We start from the raw sequence: 14,879 nt of genomic DNA on the forward strand, positions 1-14,879 counted from the left end.
CTCTAACAGTGTGTGACCTTTGATGCCCTTTGAATTTGATACTTCTCTGTGTGTTAGGGCTTGGAACCTCGTATCGCATTAGTCATGTTTGATTTCGCCCTCCTTATCTCAGAACTGTTATATAGACTCACTTTATATCATATTTCACTGCTTCTGGTAGAACTCGCAGAGACCCACCTGGGCTACGGCACCAATGTGAGTGACCGGGGTTCGAACCTGGGTCTTGCCCCCAAGACTGTGTTAGCCTGCTGAGCTAGAGCTAATGCAAGCGTTCAGGTCTCAGGTCTCAGGCAGAGTTACTCATCACGCGGTTGTTACATAGGCCTACCTAGCACCTGTCAGTGACAACCATCGCACAACGTGGGTTTTGTCTGTGGTTATGTGACTGTCTCCTGCAACAGACAGTCAGTCAGTCAGATAAACTAACATAATGTTGCACTTATATTATCACAGACGTGTAATGCGCCGAATCCTATAACCATACACCACGTTGTGCCGACTGTATAGGCCAACATTTCTTGTTTTTCATGATATTTTTGAGTCAACTTTCCAGTGAGCGTCATTATCCAGAGTCACTTCACATCATGCAGATAGAAACCTTAATTCAAAATTAAGGTTAAGGGGGGGGGGGGGATTAATAGCCCTCTCAATTTTGAATTAAGGTATCTATCTATCTGTATGATGTGAAGTGACTCTGGATAATGACGGTCGCTGGAAAGTTTACTCAAAAATACCACTCCTACTATAGGCAAACACACACAAGTCAAATCAAATTTGATTGCGCCGTATACAACAGCTGTAGACTTTACCCACACACACACACCTACTGTAGCTCACCCTTTTTCCTCTCTACATTTACGTCTTCATAAAATAATAATAAAATATGTGCCATTTAGCAGACACTTTTATCCAAAGAGACGTACAGTCATGCATACATACAAAGCATCATGCTCTACCGACTGGGCCACACAGGATATTATTCATTACTACAATTGTCTGTAAATGATCATCAACTCAGACTAAAGAGAGTGGAGTCTTCCCAGAGTGACTATATAAACACCAAACCCGGAATTTCCCCCAGAACAATCATACACTCACACGTGACTGTCAGTCATGTCAAGGCTGAAGCGATGCAGATGATGCTTTCATGATCATCCTAACGGCCCTGCTACACTATAGCCATCCGGCGTCCCGCATTGAGAGCAATATTAATGGCGTTTTATGTTGTTGTAGGCACTAACTCAGCCATGGTTCGTTGGATAAAGCCTATGGGAAAATGTATGCAGTTTTTGGGTAATTGACAAAAAATAACGTCAGTGGTCAACACAGGCTTACGAGATCATATACGTTTTGTTCTATGAGATAATCTTGGTCATTTTGAAGCATTTATGTCATTTTAAAAAAGCCCATACAGCACATAAAAGGCTTTATAATTCATAAGGTTCACGATAACTGAATGATATCTCAAAGAATAAAACGTGTAAGATCTCCTAAGCTTGTGTTAACCTCAGACTTTTATGCGGAATGCGTTCCAAATGGCACCCTATTCCCTATAGCGCACTCCCTGGTCAAAAGTAGTGCACTAGAAAGAGAAAAGGTTTCCATTTTGGACATACGCACTACTACATTGTGAAATGAAACCTGTACAGCCCTCATAGTCTGCTGCAGTGTGTTTACCCTAACTACATAGAAACTGCAAGGTGTGCAACATCAAGGAGGAGTGCCTCTTATGCATACAAAAGAGCCAAATGGCACAAAAAAACACCCTCCAAGGGAACCATAAACAGGAAATGATGCAGTGTATTTTTTTTTTTTTTGTCATTGCAAAAGTTTTTTCCTATCGTTTTCTTATCGGCCGAGATACACACGTTAACACAATGTGTTCCGTAGTGAAAATAGAGAGATGTACCTTACATTAAGGTCATGACCTAAAGCACAAGCAGGGATTTGTAATTCAGTGTGTCAGTTTCAATGTAGGACAGTCCCTTATGTTGACCCATACATGAAAACCACAGTGGCTCTCAGAGAGAGAGAGCATGTGGTTTAGTCCCCTCGTATTTGGAAACCACTGTTTCATGTGAGACCCATTCACTAGGGTCTTCATCTAGCTACGCCACACGCGCACCACATATCACTGAGGGTGTCCCTGTGTCTATACGCTTAACCTGTCTGTGTGTGTGTTTGTGTGTGCGCGTTGACTACCGTATGCATGGGGATATGAGAGATGAACATTCATTTCGTATTATTTGTTGTTGTTGGGGGTATTCTGCCCACAACTTCAAGAGTCCATTCTCAATAGTTTCCCAGAAGATCATATTACATCAGACTATAATTATTTGATTCACATTTATAAGATAACTCAATCTTTATTTACACACAATCAGTTGTACAATTAGATGTATACCACGTGACTAAAAGAACAGGCTTACTTAAAGAACTTGGTGTGTTTCAGCAGTCAGCTCTCAAAGGCAAATTAAGGCTCAATTCTCGTTTAGCGTTTGTATGAGAAGGATTGTGATCTGAGGATGACTGTGGTCAGTATCGTCCCATTCGGATTGGATGCTGGACCCCCTGCTTCTTCCTAGGCCCCCTGAGTGGAGCTCTGGGTTTGGTGCTCATGTAGTCGCTCTGGGAACACTCTGTCTGAACTGAGGATCAAACACACAGAAAGAGGTGGAGAGCGAGTAGGGTGAGCTCTGTATATGTATGCAGTGGTAGTTGTAGTTGCATAAAACTGTCTCCATGCATCACTTATGTTTTAAATACATAATACTATATTGCATTATTTGACTTTTTTTGTGTTATTTAAACTTGTATTTTGTGCTTATTTTGACTTTGTTTTTGACTTTTATCTTTAACTGTCCCACCCAGCTTGAACCCCCAACTTCTCTCCCACTTATCTCCAGTTCCACATCCCAACCCTCAATTTCCCTCAGCCCATCCCATCAAATCAAATCAAATCAAATTTATTTATATAGCCCTTCGTACATCAGCTGATATCTCAAAGTGCTGTACAGAAACCCAGCCTAAAACCCCAAACAGCAAGCAATGCAGGTGGAGAAGCACGGTGGCTAGGAAAAACTCCCTAGAAAGGCCAATACCTAGGAAGAAACCTAGAGAGGAACCAGGCTATGTGGGGTGGCCAGTCCTCTTCTGGCTGTGCCGGGTGGAGATTATAACAGAACATGGTCAAGATGTTCAATGTTCATAAATGACCAGCATGGTCGAATAATAATAAGGCAGAACAGTTGAAACTAGAGCAGCAGCACAGTCAGGTGGAAGTTGAAACTGGAGCAGCAGCATGGCCAGGTAGACTGGGGACAGCAAGGAGTCATCATGTCAGGTAGTCCTGGGGCATGGTCCTAGGGCTCAGGTCAGTTGAAACTGGAACAGCAGCATGGCCAGGTGGACTGGGGACAGCAAGGAGTCATCATGTCAGGTAGTCCTGGGGCATGGTCCTAGGGCTCAGGTCCTCCGAGAGAGAGAAAGAAAGAGAGAAGGAGAGAATTAGAGAACGCACACTTAGATTCACACAGGACACCGAATAGGACAGGAGAAGTACTCCAGATATAACAAACTGACCCCAGCCCCCCGACACATAAACTACTGCAGCATAAATACTGGAGGCTGAGACAGGAGGGGTCAGGAGACACATCTATCTCTGCTGGACACCCTCTTCGTATTTCTATACGCAATGTATCTTTCAACTATGCTGGGATGTTTAACATAGAATTTTGAATCTATCGAATAGAATCGATAGATTGTGAGTTGAAGATAAATACTTTTACTAAGAGTATGAGTATGTTAGTAATTGACTGGCCAGGTCTCTCCAAATTTCCCAACAATGCATTTCTAGGGTCAATTTTAGATTAATGTTATGCTTTTCAGCCATTCCTGAAACTGACACCAGAAACCGGCAGCACAAATGGTTTATTGATTCTGTATCCTCACAACAAAATCTGCAGAGCTGCGATGATTGTATGCCACAAATATTCAACATTTGTTGGTGGCAAGAATTCGGTTTTACTGAAAAGCACAAAATGTTGAATCTTCCGTCATTTGATATATCAACTCGTCATTTTATATACAGTACCAATCAAAAGACTGGACACATCGGGACACTCATTCAACGGTTTTTCTTTATTTTTACCATTTTCTACATTGTACAATAATAGTGAAGACATCAAAACTATGAAATAACATATATAGTATCATGTAGTAACCAAAAAAGTGTTAAACAAAGTAACCACCCTTTGACTTGATGACAGCTTTGAACATTCTTAGCATTCTCTCAACCAGCTTCATGAGGAATGCTTTACCAACAGACTTGAAGGAGTTCTCACATATGCTGAGCACTTGTGAGCTGCTTTTCCTTCACTCTGAGGTCCAACTCATCCCAAGCCATCTCAATTGGGTTGGGGTCGGGTGATTGGTCATCTGATGCAGCACTCCATCACTCTCCTTCATGGTCAAATAGCTTGTATAATAGCCCTTACACAGTGATGACGTTGAATGTGTTGCTGAGCAATGTGTTGCTGATCATAAGAGCATTATTTTTTTTTTTCAACCTAACCTTTGGGGGGGGGGGGGATTTCATGTTGAATTCACAACCGAATGTAAAAAAACTGACATCTCTAGCAAACAATGAAGCAACAGGCAGCAATCTCAAGGGGATTCAAAAGATTCAGATTGCTTTTCACTTTGATCATGTGCACACACAGCTTTTTTTATGTGAAATTTCTAGACTTTTTAGGGAGTAAAAATGTATTCCCATTCAAAATCCAATTTACCCTAACTCCTTAAGCCTAAAATAGCATTTTAACAAATTCAGGACATTATCTGGTTTTCCTATGTTGTCAGGACATTCTTGTGACTTGTGTAGGAAATGTAAAAAACACACACAAAGGAAATAGCTTCTGAGGCTGAATCCTGCAGTACACTATATTTTACCTAGCCCCAAATCTGGATTATTCATATTTCATGATTTGTAATTTCATAGTATTTTAACCCACACATTGAACATGTTCAGAGAAAGAAAGAGATATCATAAAGTGGTGGAGAGATGCAGTCACAGAACTGTGTGGAATAGAAAACGTGAGTCACTTAGTTTCATCCCTGTCACCCCTGCCCATTCATTTCTGCAAAGTCCTATCAAAATGAGGAAACAGCCAATTCAATGCATTACATACACCTGCTTATTCTGTTCATAATATAGCTGCAGTATAGATGTTAAAGCATATCCACATCTGTAATAGGGGTTTAACTACAGTAGTTTGAGTAATGCATTGGAGAGATCCAAACAACTTCAACTAGCATCCCCACCTGAAAAACCATGCAGCTTTGCAAGCATTACAATCTTGAATGATCTGCAACCCTTTGATTGGTCAACCTTTTGCTTTTGTTCCAGTTATCAGAATGTTCTGGTAGTGCTATGGATCCTGCCTGATGTGACATTTGTTGATACTGAGAATATAGATGAACGTTAATGACAAAGTCCAATGGTGAAACATTCAGATAGAAATTTAACAATTAGAGCTGAAACGATTCCTTATTCTACCTGACAGACATTTATATCTGTTCTACACAATACTCTGAATACTCACAATATAACACTGCACCCTCCTAAACAGACTCAGATCTTACCTTTACAGTTGTGGGAGCTTATCATGTTGGCAGCACTGGAGAGGCAGAGGGAGAGGAGGATTGTGGGTATCCAGTAAACGTTCATCTTGAAAGTTGTGGAACTGAAGCTCCCCTGATATCCCTTTACAGTGCACAACAATCAGCGTAAATGTGACGATACACGGTATGCCAAACAGAACGAGACATTGACTGCTCTGCTCTACCTAGACATCACTCAACACATGCTCGTCACACGATGACAGCGTACATCTCACAACATCCTTCCCTGTCACTTCACTGTGACCAACAATCTGTCCCTCGTCAACTGTAAGCAACACTCTCTGCTGCACATCTAACAGGGTGACAGACTGCACAGACTTTTGAGGGAAAAAAACACACTCTGTGGCAGTGCACTCTGAACTTCATAAGAAGTTTCTGCCCTCTACTGGTGTGTGACCTTTGATGGGCTTGGAACCTCGTATCACATTACTCATGTTTGATTTTCTCCTCTATATCATATTTCACTGCTTGTGGTAAAACTCGCAGAGACCCACCCGGGTTTCTCTGTTGCTGACTGCGACAGACAGTCAGGAAAACGCTGATATTATCCCAGAGACAGGGGTGTAATTCATCTCGTTGTGGTCACAGTATAGGCCAACATTTCCTGGTTGTCATGCTTTTTCTGTGCAAGAACTTTCCAGTGAACGCATTATCCAGAAACACTTCATATCATACAGGTGTCTTCATTAGAAATGTAGTGTGTTATAGGTTGTTTGGGGGGAGCGGAGAGATTTACTGGTATCCTGCACACTACAGCTATACACACACACACACACACACACACAGAGAGTCCTGTATACATACATTTTTGGTATGGGTGGTCCCAGCGGGAATAGAACCCACAGTCCTGGGGTTGCAAGCATCATGCTCATCATGAGACTAAAGAGAGTGGAGTCTTCCCAGAGTACCTACATGAACACCAAACGCAGAGCTTCTCCCAGCACGAACGAACATACACACACACACACACACACACACACACACACACACACACACACACACACACACACACACACACACACACACACACACACACACACACACACACTGGGACAAGAATTCGGCCCTGGCATTTTATCAACAAGAGCCAACTCACAACCCCCAGGCGGGCCACAAGCCATATACACACCCCATCTCCACACACCCTACATAGTCACAGGCAGAGGTGCTGACAAATAACATTGGCAGTACAGTTCAGCATTTCTCAACCATTTCTATTCTAGTGACTGGCGGGACATGTCCCTCCTCCTCTATTTGAACCAGCTCATATTTAAAACAAATACAATGTGTAAAAACACCACTGGAGATACAACTAACTCATCACTATAACTGTGCCTCTGCTCTAGTCATTTTATTTGCCTCCCTCTTGTGCTGTCTATCTGTCTCAGCATCTTCTCTGCGGTCACACTGTGCTTCTTCTTGTCTGTCTGCTTAAGCCTTGTATGTTATAAAAGCGAAGCCAACGACATAGGCTATATTGCAAATTAGTGCCTGTCATATACTGAGTATACAAAAGATCACAAACACCTGCTCTTTCCCATGACATAGACTGACAAGGTGAAAGCTATGGTCCCTTATTAATGTCACTTGTTAAATCCACTTCAATCAGTGTCGATGAAGGGAAGGAGACAGGTTACAGGATTTTAAAGAATATTATGATATAGAAGCTAAAATCTAAATGCTTACATTAAAATGTAATGATTATTATCAGTGATAAGTGATAAGAGTATGGAATGTGATGGAAATGTTATACTTGTGCTTTTCTATTTACCAATTTATATGTTCTATGATTGTGCTTTTCTATATACTGTCAATCAGATCAAGGCTGAAGTGCTGCAGGCATAGATTTAGAATATAGAGGAGTCATTTTTTATTCAACTAATCATGGTCTTCTCTCTTGACCAGGGTCAGAGAGCTACTCTCTAGACCAGTTCCTGGTGAGCGACAGTTCTGTAAGGTTTTCACTCCAACCCTAGTCTAGCACACCTGATTCTAATTATTAGCCGGTTATTAAGCTGAATCTGGACAAAAACCTTCAGCGTTGTAGCTCTCAAGAAACAGACTTGGAAAGGCCTGCTCTAGACCCCTTAAACTCAACTCTGGACCTTGAAGCAAGTTTTCATTACTCCCCTCTAATCAGGGACTGATCTAGACCAGGGACACCAGGTGGGTGTAAATAATTATCAGGGCAAACAGATAACCAGCAGGCTCTGGACCTTGTAGGGTAAGAGTTGAATAACCCTGGTCTAGACCATAGCTGTGTTCGAATACTAACAGCACTATTTGTGATGTAAATTGAGTATGTAGTATGCTTATTGGTCATAGTATGGATATCGTTAATATGCCAAAAGTTCCCAGACGTCGTACTACATTTGCAAAAATGCGAAGTATACAATCAGTGGACAATATTTCTGTGCTTTTGGGGTCCATAATGCAATTATTCAGAAGTGGGCGTGACTTCACAGCATTTTCAGATTTGAAGAAAATGGCAGAAAATATGCAGCCGAAGTCTGTCAAGAGCAGATACAAATTAATTGCTTTAACAAATTATGACAAATGTTAAGCAATATAATAAAGTAATGTATTTTCAAATAAGTTACATTACATGTTGTATGACAATTAGCTTCACTAGCCTTATGAACCGCATAGCACATCATTACAGCAGTTGCTTGTATGTACCGGTATGTTAGCTAGCTACCGTCCAGTTGTACAACTGACTAGGTATCCCCCTTTCCCCTAACGTTAGTTGGCTACTAATACATTGAAATTGCCAGTATATTAACTATATACTAACTAACTACCCAATGTTTTGACTTGATCATTCATGTCATTCTTAGCTTAGCTAAGTGGTATAGCCATTGTGCATTCTCAATGGACAGTGTTAATAAAGTCATACGATGTCGTGCTAGTATTTTTTTTTGCTATGCTAACTAGCTAGCAAGAAGTTGCATAGCAACAGCATCAACTTCCGGTAGACAGGTGAAGTGCTAGTACACTTAACTGAAAGGATACCGTTTGTTTACAGCATACTACAATTAACTTGTAGTGTATATACTCATTAAGTATGCAGTATACAGTATGTTACTATGGGTATTTGAACACAGCTCACATCACTTCTGCTTTTCATAGCCTTCTTTGACAGCATGGATGGTTCCGATCAGAACAGCCAGTAGAATGTTCCGTTTTGTGAAAGATGCTATTGAACAAAGCCTAATATCTTCTCATCTCTTTCTCTGAAACACTGAGGGACTGACATGTCAGAGAGGAGAGAGCAATGGTAAAGGCCAGTGATGGGTCAAAACATCACAGATTGAAAATGCTGATTGTATCAAAACCAGAGCCAACTGGTGCTTGCACATCACTGTCAGACTGTGTTTAGACAGGCAGCCCAATTCTGATATTTTTTCAACTTATTGGTCTTTTGACCAATTGTGTTTTTAATTAGATTTTTCAAATCTGATTTGTCAAAAGACCAGTTAGGCAGTCCAATTCAGATTTTTTTACTATTAAATGCAGCCTGACACACCCAGATTCAAGTATTCAGCTCAACAAATGTTTCTCTCTGGCCCAGAGCCAGGGAGAAGGAACTAAAAAAATGTCATGGCAATATTGTCCACTAGGTGGCATAATTCGTTTAGATGTATCTCTGCTGTTGATAATTATATTTGTATGACACATTTAAACACACTTTTGACAAATGATTTTTCAAGCACTTATATATATTATCACATAAGTCCTTTGTACACCATTGCCACTTTACTGGGTTACCACTTTCAGATTTAGCCTAATTAGGTAATGGTCAACGGTGATAATTAACTTGCAGTATCCTACAACTGGGTTAGATGGCAACGACAGAAATCGCAGCTCTGCTTTTAGCTCCTAAGCAACTTTGCAGTATTTAGTTTTTTTGTGTGTGTTATTTCTTACATTACTGGCCCAGACATTTTTTTGTGTTATTACATACAGCTGGAAATAACTTCTTTTTTTTACAAGCATTTCGCTACACCCGCAATACCATCTGCTACAAATGTGTATGTGACCAATAAAATGTGAACTGTACAAGGGTCTGGGGTTGGTAGAATAGAAACACCAACAAATGGTAAATCTTTTTTCTATGTGTGGAATTCAAGTAAGAGATTAGAAAGAATTTGCAAAAAAAATATATTTGAATTTGACAGGATAATGAATGAGGTTTGATAATAATGAATCAGTCCATATGCATTTGCAAAACAACATGGTACATGGCATTGGCTTCATCAGCAGTCTGGTTGAGAAGGGTGCAACTTCACTCCATAAAACAGGAGACAATGTTTACAGTTAGAGTTAATTTAGTAGAATTCCACTTAAGTCTGCCATAGAGTGGAGAGAAATTAAGTTGAATGATATCTGAGTGAGACTGGCCAACAAAATCAATGGGGGTAATTTGACCATGATAACAAGTTTAGATAGTTTTGCAGCCAGCTAACTTGGCAATAAAAAATAATGTCAGCTGACATGGGCTAATTGACTGACATAATAGAACTGCTGATGCACAACCAAATTTCGAAATTGTACCTTATACTCTACTATTCTAACTCGCAACAGTTTATTTTATTTAACCTTTATTTAACTAGGTAAGCAAGTTGAGAACAAGTTCTCATTTACAATTGCGACCTGGCCAAGATAAAGCAAAGCAGTTCGACACATACAACACAGTTACACATGGAGTAAAACAAACATACAGTCAATAATACAGTAGAAAAATAAGTCTATACGATGTGAGCAAATGAGGTGAGATAAGGGAGGTAAAGGCAAAAAAAGTAAATACAATATAGCAAGTAAAACACTGGAATGGTAGATTTGCAGTGGAAGAATATGCAAAGTAGAAATAATGGGTGGCAAATGAGTAAGCTGAGACCCCGACTAAATTCCATTTTTTTTAATCAGAGGTCCTTCAAAAAGGGGGGGGGGCGCAGGTGGAGTGTCCTTCGCCCTCGCCTCTCGGGCACTGTTTTCCAGAAGTTCTGTTAATGACAAAGGGCAGGTGTTCGGCAGGCGGGAGCGAAGGACAGTGTGTGCTAGCGTAGTCCTAATAAGGATTCCAGTACACGGTGTTGCCTCCGCCTCCCGGCGAAGCTAGCGATAGGCGGGGGCGACACCGGTAGATGTATCTTTCGCCCCCGCCTTTTGGGTACGGTTTTCTCTGGTACGCAACAAGGTGTGCTGACTTGACACCGCATATTAGCTAGCACAAGCCACGGCGTGGCTCGCGCCTGCAGTGCTAGCGGGTGGCAGGGGCGACCGGTAGACAGTATCCCGCCTGTCAGCCATGGTTTTCTTGGGTACACAGCTGGCGGGAGGAGGGTGCGAAACCGTGTGTTAGCTAGAACACGGTGTCGCTCCCGCCTGCTGTACGGCTTCCTGCAGTTCTATTCACGATGAGGAGAGAAGGACAATGTCCAGTTAGCAAAGAGGACTCCGGTAAACTAGGTCGAAAAAAACATATTTCCATTTTGAACCACATTCGAAAGCGCCACACGACATAACCAAGCTTGGAGGGGGGCCTTCATACAGGAACCAATGGGTATACAAGGGGGGTTGGGGAGGGCAGTCATGCAGAAACCAATGGGATGCTCGAGAGGGGTCGTGAAGGAACCAATGGGATGCTCGAGAGGTATGTTCCTGCAGATGCAGAAATGCCCACATGCAGGAACGCCCCTATTTGCGTGCTGCAGTTGCACACCAGTACACTGGGTTGGAGAGGTGCTTGCTCACTCCCAGGATAGCGCTGTTGATTAGTCGAGCCTAATTCTGGGCTGGACAGGAAACAGGAGACGCTTGGCGTGCCTCGCGCAACAATCCTGGGAAAGAGAATGAGGATGGGAATATGTATGTATTTGCACGACGAGCGGTTAGTTAAAAAAAGATGAGGACAACGGGCACTACAATTATTTCAACTGTTTCACAGAAGCGTGTTATTTGGACCATTAAGTTTTTGGAACAAATACCGTGATTACTGCGTTTGGTTTTCATCAACCATTGGTGGGAATACAGAAGAGGAGCCGCTGTTAAATCCCAGTTTGACTGTAAGTGGGTTGTGAAATCAGCTATTCTCACCTATAGATGTGTTTGGGATTTATTTATTGATTAAAAACTAACAATCTACTGAACAAAAAATACCACGTGTTATGGTGTACCATCCTAGATTATCCTTATTGTAGCCTCTCCATGAAAAAAGGGCCGAGAGACGGGAATTGATAGCCTGCTGGGTGTGAATTGTTTGTGGAGGAAGGGTAGTTTGTTGTATAGGACCTCACATTTGAAATATGGCTATGTTTTTAGTTAAACATTTACCTTTTTATAAAGTCTATGATGTCAAAACTAGTGGTATGTTTGAGAGTTATGCTTTTGCGGTGCTCTTATGCGGCCATTGATAAAGGGTGTGTGTGGCTGGCCAGATTAGGGAACACCACGGGCTGACCATGACCTATTGAAAAAGATTACTGGACAACTGTTGTTAGGTCGTCATACTAGTGAATGTTTTTTTTATGAACAGGCCGGGGATACAAAGTAGCACTGTCTGTGTGAATTACTCATGAATGTCAGTTGATGATTGTCTAGGATGGGTAAAATGTTTTCATGCAAATTTGCTTGACATCGTCGTCTCTCATCAAAGTCGATTTGTGTAACGGAGAACAGCCTACTACGCAATGTCATGCCATTTTCAGCGACATATTATGATAGGCCTAGTGTCTCGTTGAACAGCGATATTGCTGCCAGTGTCCCCACCCTGTTCTGACTGGTCTCGGACTAGACATAATAGTAAACGTACATTTGGGACACCAAATTTGTATGTTCTTTGGATACGTGAGATTGAATTGCATTAAATTATATGTCTGGCAGAAATGAGCGTTTGAATCCGGGAAGTTGCTCTCACGATTTCTCCAAGCCAGAATGTTTAATACAATTATATATTAACATACATTTACCGGTTCTTGTGGCTGGCCCTTTCGGTGGTAGGAATGTGAGATGATACATCCGCAGGAAAGTATAATTACATTAACTTTTCAAAACATTGGTAGTGCATTCCGATTTATATCACCTGAAGCAGGATCAGTAGATAAAAATACATGCACACTTGCTGAGTTCGTGCACATGTTTACATGGTTCTGCACATGCTTCAGGTGATAGAAATCTGAAAGCACTAACAGCACTATGAAAAGTTGATGTAATTATACTTTCCCTGTGGATATATTGTCTCCCAGTCCTGGACATATAACGTGAACGTCTAGCCACCCTAAGGTGGTGCACAAATCTCATCATGGACAATTAGCAACTACTTACATGTTTAGCTACTTGGCATGTTAGCTAAGCCTAAACCTTTTAGCTAACCCTAGCCATTTAACTTAGCTCTAGGGGTTAACGTTAGCCAGTTACCTAACGTTAGCCACCTAGTAAAAACCTATTTAATCCATTTTAGCATTAGGCTGTAACGTAGCAAAAAGTAGTTAAGTCAAGGGGTCTGAATACTTTCTGAAGGCTTGAATGCCAAGCGTCAAGTCTGGAGGAAACCTGGCACCGTCCCTACGGTGAAGCATGGTGGTGTCAGCACTCAGGACCTCAGACTGGGGTGAAGGTTCACCTTCCAACAGGACAAAGACCCTAAGCACACAGCCAAGACAACGCAGGAGTGGCTTCGGCATAAGTCTCTGAATGTCCTTGAATGTTCTTCGATCTGACTTGAACCCGATCTAACATCCCTGGAGAGACCTGAAAATAGCTGTGCAGCGACGCTCCCCATCCAACCTGACAGAGCTTGAGAGGATCTGAGAATGGGAGAAACTCCCCAATACAGGTGTGCCAAGGTTGTAGCGTCATATCCCTCAGAAGACTCAAGATGGTAATCGCTGCCAAAGGTGCTTCAACGAAGTACTGAGTTTAGGGTCTGTAAATGTGATATTTCATTTATTTTTGTTAGCTAGCACACAGGGATTTCGATTTGTTTAGCACCTTTTTGGTGACTACATAATTCCATATGTGTTATTTCATAGTTTTGATGTCTTCACAATGTAGAATATAGTACAAATAAAGGAAAACCTTGGAATGAGTAGGTGTGTCATTGACTGGTACTGTATGTATACGAGTGTTTCTTGGCTAAGTAGACTCTGGCAATAGACCCTAAGACAAACACCGAATTGAGAGTGTGACTGGGTTTCTCTGCTCATAGCTTCAGACAGACATTCACACTGTAAAGTTAATGACCCTTCGTTGAATGTAGAGTTCATAGCTTATTTTGCAAAGAGGAGCAGAGTGCAAGGCCTCTCTCTGGATGCCATATATACCCAGGTTCCCAATACCTGCTAAAATATCAACACAAACATGTGTTGGGTGGGCATTTGTTACTCTAGTAGGGCTTGGAAGGCATAGGTTTCTTTTTGATGAGCTCCTCTTGTGAGGGGGCACAAGCACTGCTGGCACGCTGTAAGATTGCTAGTGAAACGAGGCCTACTGAGTGAAGCTGACGAGAACTTATGACACCTTTCTATCTGTCCAACATTTTATGACCATATGGTATTTTTTTTAGGCAAGCATGTAATGTAGCCTCCCCAAATCAAATGTTATTTGTCACATACACATGGTTAGCAGATGTTAGTGCGAGTGTAGCGAAATGCTTGTGCTTCTAGTTCCGACAATGCAGTAATAACCAACAAGTAATCTAGCTAACAATTCCAAAACTACTACCTTATAGACACAAGTGTAAGGGGATAAAGAATATGTACATAAAGATATATGAATGAGTGATGGTACAGAGCGGCATAGTCAAGATACAGTAGATGGTATTGAGTGCAGTATATACATATGAGATGAGTATGTAAACAAAGTGGCATAGTTAAAGTGGCTAGTGATACATGTATTACATAAGGATGCAGTAGATGATATAGAGTACAGTATATACGTATACATATGAGATGAATAATGTAGGGTATGTAAACATTATATTAGGTAGCATTGCTTAAAGTGGCTAGTGATATATTTTTACATTTCCCATCAATTCCCATTATTAAAGTGGCTGGAGTTGAGTCAGTGTGTTGGCAGCAGCCACTCAATGTTACTGGTGGCTGTTTAACAGTCTGATGGCCTTGAGATAGAAGCTGTTTTTCAGTCTCTCGGTCCCAGCTTTGATGCACCTGTACTGACCTCGCCTTCTGGATGATAGC

General features: G+C 41.5%; 1 protein-coding gene and 1 long non-coding RNA gene across 5 annotated transcripts in view; one reads left to right on the forward strand and one right to left on the reverse strand.

Moving 5' to 3' along the window:
• Positions 1 to 2,340: 2,340 nt before the first annotated feature.
• On the reverse strand, positions 2,341 to 5,959 carry LOC116353991 (uncharacterized). Its single transcript, XR_004203437.1, has 2 exons — positions 5,644 to 5,959; positions 2,341 to 2,628 (listed from the first exon to the last, which is right to left on the reverse strand). It is a non-coding gene; the product is annotated as an uncharacterized LOC116353991 (long non-coding RNA).
• A 4,313-nt stretch (positions 5,960 to 10,272) lies between these two features.
• Positions 10,273 to 14,879, forward strand: part of raph1b (Ras association (RalGDS/AF-6) and pleckstrin homology domains 1b) — an 80,510-nt gene continuing 75,903 nt past the window's right edge. For all 4 annotated transcript variants that reach the window (XM_031792315.1, XM_031792316.1, XM_031792317.1 and 1 more), the window contains exon 1: positions 10,273 to 11,747. The gene's annotated coding sequence lies outside the window, so the exon portion shown is untranslated. The remainder of the gene's footprint in view (positions 11,748 to 14,879) is intronic.

Source organism: Oncorhynchus kisutch, linkage group LG16, assembly GCF_002021735.2.
Source record: "Oncorhynchus kisutch isolate 150728-3 linkage group LG16, Okis_V2, whole genome shotgun sequence".
Taxonomy (NCBI): domain Eukaryota; kingdom Metazoa; phylum Chordata; class Actinopteri; order Salmoniformes; family Salmonidae; genus Oncorhynchus; species Oncorhynchus kisutch.